Here is a 5,000-nt window from a genome sequence, read left to right as displayed (position 1 = left end):
TTTCTGTCTTCTACCGACTCCTCTCCGGCCTTGCTCCCCCAGCTCTCTCTGTGCTCTGTCCCCCAAATATTCCTACAGGTCGCACAAGATCTGCCAGCAACCCTCTGATGGTTAAACTGCCGAAATCTCGGCTCTCTGCTCACCTTCACTCTTTCATTCCTCTTTTCTCCCGCCTGTGGAACAAACTCCCACACTCCCTTCAATCCCTCTCCTCCCTCCAGGTCTTTAAAACAGCTGTTCACCACCATCTCTTATCTTCCCCCATACATAACCTTGATCTTTTCTACCCCCACTAATTCACCCCAGATCCACCTTGTTTGAAATTCCAACTTATTTCCTGGAAATCCTGGCAGTGTCCATATGTTTATACCTCTCCCACCCCCCCCCCCCTTCACATGCCTCCCCCCCTTCACATGCCTCCCCACCTTCACATGCCTCCCCCCCAAAGCCCTCTCCCTCCCACAGATCTCTCGATGTCTCCATGTTTCTCGGTCCCTGCTCTCAAATGTTGTGTTTGTGTCCTTCCCCCTCTCTCCCCATCTTGTCTACCGCTCCCGATGTTATTTGTTTTATGTGTCTGTTTGTCTTTCTGTGTGATTAATGTTCGCTCTTTCACGAGCCTCGATCTTGTATACAAAAAAAAAAAAAAAAAAAAAAAAAAAAAAGTTTTGAAAATTTCCGGCCTCGTTGGAAAGGGTAAATTCCAGTTTCAATCTTGCTGAGACTAATGCATTCAAACACAACATAATATTGCAGTGCTCTATCGGTTTGCCAGATAGTTTGTCTTTTCTCGTCAAATAAACAGCAAGTTTCGCAGTTGCTATTAGGAAACTAAACAGTTTAGACGCAGGATTCTGTTTAGGAGCAAAACCAAAGACGAAATTCCTCAAAGAAAAAGTAACATGCATTTCGTGTGCAATGTAATTCAACCAATGAAACAAAGGAAATAATCGGATACAGTCTATGAATGCATAAAACAAGTCCTCATTGACTGTACAGAAGGGACAACAAACAGATACAGGAGAAAAATGTCTAATAAACGTGTTGGAGGGAACAATCCAGTGGGCCAAACGCCACTGGAGATCACCTGTTCTTTTGGATGTGGGCTCACTATACATGGCTTCCCAGATAGGTTCGGAGGGGGGTCCTCCGGGTAACAATCCTTTCCATCGGGTAACTCCATTTAACGAAGGGTTCCCATTTAACAGCTTGAGGCACATCTTGTAGATGCCCTTGCTGTCCATTGTCTGGAAAAGCTTTGACCCATCGCTAACAGGGGGCAAATCGTTTTGAATGGGTTCAACAATCAATTTAGGCACTGTCGGCTCATTTAGATCTTCTTCTGTACCTCGAGTCCAAGTTAGGCCAAGTTGCCGTCCCACCTGAATCATTTTCCTCAAAATTTTTGCAATCATCCTATGGGACCAAATCCCTGTTAGGTCGGCGATTTCACTTACGGATTTCCAACCATACCCTGAGTCATGTCGGAGATGCCGCACCTTCACGATACCAGCTGCTATAAAGTGTTGGCAAAAATCTCGACTCTTTGGAATGTCGGGAAAGAGAGGGTTATAGAACAAAGGCTCGTGTGCCAGCATTTTCGTTACATATGTGTCCGCCTGACGACTCACAGAAAGACTCTGCCAGGCATTTAAGAGGCTTTGGTAAAAAGCAGGGAGAACCGATATGTCGACATGTTGGAGGTTCATTTGAAAAAGTTCAAACCCGTACCCGAGCCTACCCGCTCGCTGCAGTACAAGGCGTGCAGGGAGCCGGCCTGGCAGATGTTCCATGTAGAGGAGACGTTGAATGGACCGCAGCCGGAAGGCCATTAGGCGGGCTTTGATGTCGACGAGGTTGTGGCCACCCTCAGCCGAGGGGCGACATATCACATCGGGTCGTAGCCAGTGGTAGCCTCCCCAGAAGAAGTCCACCAGTTTGCCCTGGACTGCTTTGAGTAGGGCCTCCGGCGGTTGCAGGCAGATGAACCTATGCCACAACATTGTGGCAACTAAGTTGTTGATCACTAGCACACGGCCCTTGAAGGACAAATGAGGTAAAACCCTTTTCCATCGGTTCAATCTTTCTCCCACTTGCTCAATTACCCCGTCCCAATTTCTCTGAGCATACTGTGGGGAACCAAGGAATATGCCCAAGTACTTAATTCCCTCACTTCCCCACAGCAACCCTGCGGGGAGGGATGGGGGCGGCTGTGGTACAGGCTGAAGAAGGTTGCGATAGGGGGAGGGTATCCATAACGTCTTGCTCTTGTTCCAATTGATTTTTAAAGAGGAGGCAGCGTGAAACTTTGATAGGCACTCACAAGGATATCAATATCATCCTTATCTTTTACAAAGATGCAGACGTCATCCGCATAAGCACATAGGGTTAGCGGTGCACTCATGGGAGAAAGTGCTATTCCAGAAATCTTCTTTCTCAGTAGATTGAGAAGAGGCTCTAAAGAAAGAGCAAACAATAAACCAGAGACTGGGCACCCTTGCCGAACCCCTCTCCGAACCTTGATGGGGGGAGCCAGCACATTATTAATCTTAATTAAACTAAATACATCTGTGTATAGCAAGGAAATGTAGGAACGAAAGTTTGCTCCGAGGCCGCATGCCTGTAACACATGATGCATAAACTTATGGTCGATGCTGTCAAATGCCTTTTCAAGATCAAGCGACATCATTCCAAAGTCTTCTTTAACACGGTTACCATCAATGAGATCTCTGATTAAAGAAATATTATCATGGATGGATCTTCCAGGAACACAGTAACTCTGTTCTGGCAGTACTAGATCGCCAATAACCTTTTTTAGTCGATTAGCTAGTACTTTTGAAAAAAGCTTGTAGTCCGTGCACAGCAGGGAGATCGGTCGCCAGTTCACCAAAAGTCGGGGATCTTCAGTTTTCGGGAGCAAGCACACTACGGCTCTTCTTAGACTCAGCGGCATTATACCAGTCTGTATAGAAGTGTCCAAAACATTCAGCAACTCAGGGCCTAAAAGGTCCCAAAATGTCAGAAAGAATTCGGGAGGTAGACCGTCAATACCCGGAGCTTTCCCTGAATCCATGGCAGCAAGAGCACAGGTTAGCTCAAGGAGGGTGATTGGTAGGTTAAGCTCCAACCGTTGAGCCTCAGTTAGGGAGGGGAGGTGAGAGGTTAAATCCATCATTGTATCATTACAAACAGTCTGCTCCTCAAAAAGTTTTGTATAGAATTCAATAATGTTTAGTCTAACATCACCCTCGTTGACAACAACGTTGCCTCTTGAGTCCAAAACAGAAGAGATTAGCCGTGATGGCTTGCTTAAGGATTCTAAATGAAAGAAAGACTTGTTTGGGGTGTCTGATAATTTTACATTCTGTATTCTAAGTCTAATTAATGTACCGGCTGCTTTCTCTTGAACTAACTCCCTTAAAAGAGCTTTCTTTACAAGCAATAACCGGTAATTGGCGTCATTGTTTTCATGAGCCAATTTACTCTCCAATTGTAGAATATCCAATTCCAACCGGGCCATTGTAAAGTGCTTGTCGTTTGTGCTGTGTGATTGGAAACATTGACAAAAAACCCGAATTTGAGATTTCATGTTATCCCACCATATGCTGGATGAAGAAAAGGAAGATTTCTTTGCTACTAGACTTGCCCAGAAAACACGAAAGGCTTCTTTAAACATACCATCTTCTAGAAGTCTAACATTAAACTTCCAATAAGCGCTCCTATTTGCGGGTTGAGGAAAGGAAAGGTTTAGGGTTACCATATGATGGTCTGAAAACACAGAAGGAAAAAGATTTGAAGAAACCGCAGTATTTTTAAAGGGTACGTTGATGTACCATCTGTCAAGCCTTGCCAAGGATACTCGACTATTGGCGCATCGACACCAGGTGTACTGGGATGTGTTTGGGTGGTGCAACCGCCAAACATCAACGAAGCCCATTGTGCTAAAAAAAATTGGATAAGTGTACATGGGACTCAGGATGGGGTTCGACAGAGTTTCTGTCAACCGATGGGTCGAAGGTGCAATTGAAATCACCTCCGACACACACACAATGATCAAAATCAACCGATCTTAAGTGATTTATCATTGAGGTGAAGAAGGACTTACGCTCTACGCTATCACTTGGCGCATACACATTAAAAATGGTGTAATGGAAGTTATGGCTTACTAGTTTGAGAGAGCTAAGCCGACCATTTATTACCTCCTGAAAATGGCATGACTCACACACGAGGCCTGGCTTCAGCAAGAAGCCGATTCCAGCAGATGAAGCTGATAAATTGCTGAAATAGCATTGGCTCTTAAAAAGTTGATGCCAGTTATGTTCCACATTTGGTGTGATGTGAGTTTCTTGAAGTAAGATCACATCCACCTTTTTCCGTTGAAATATGTTTTTTACTTGAACCTGGCGGAGGTGGCTAGCACCACCACCGTTAATATTTAAAGTTGCAAGTTTTATAGTTTTCATCCTGTATTGATGAAATCAGCCTGTGGCTGGGAACACTCTACACCTGCACGTGTGATGAATTTTCTTAACCTGTGGTATTGTGACTTATTCAGGTCAAATTGTTCAGGCGTTTTAATTATGGATTTTGCAGTGTGGATGAATGCAACCAAATCGGCAAAATAGTCTTTAATGACTATGTTACGCTGTCTGTACGTTTCGGCTAGAAACGACACGATGTGTTGGGGGGGTATCTGTGACTGAGATGCTGATGACTGTGACAGCTCAGTCACTTCCACCTCGTCCTCAGACTCTGACAGGTCTGATAATGTCCCACCTGGATCTTGGGCTTTACTTGCAGCTCTCACAAGCTCCTCTGTATGCATCTCCTGAGATTTCGTTGGGTACTCTGGTACACACTCACGAGCAGACTGGTGCTTACTTTCTTTATGTGTGCTTTGGCAAATGGCTGCAGATCTCTGCGTAGCCGGGGTTACGATTTCTGTTTGTAAGACAGAGCAATTTGTTTGGTCACCAGTCCGCTCAGCTACTGGAGGGGGA

The 5,000-nt window shown here is 45.1% G+C and overlaps 1 protein-coding gene across 4 annotated transcripts in view; it reads right to left on the bottom strand.

Moving 5' to 3' along the window:
- The window catches only part of LOC137431219 (NFX1-type zinc finger-containing protein 1), a 161,976-nt gene that overhangs the window by 138,290 nt on the left and 18,686 nt on the right, over window positions 1-5,000 (bottom strand). The gene's annotated exons all lie outside the window — the stretch shown is intronic.

Source organism: Myxine glutinosa, chromosome 7, assembly GCF_964187855.1.
Source record: "Myxine glutinosa chromosome 7, kmMyxGlut1.1, whole genome shotgun sequence".
Lineage (NCBI taxonomy): Eukaryota > Metazoa > Chordata > Myxini > Myxiniformes > Myxinidae > Myxine > Myxine glutinosa.
Note: the sequence above shows the minus strand (reverse complement) of the source record. Positions and strands in the feature narration are given on the sequence as shown.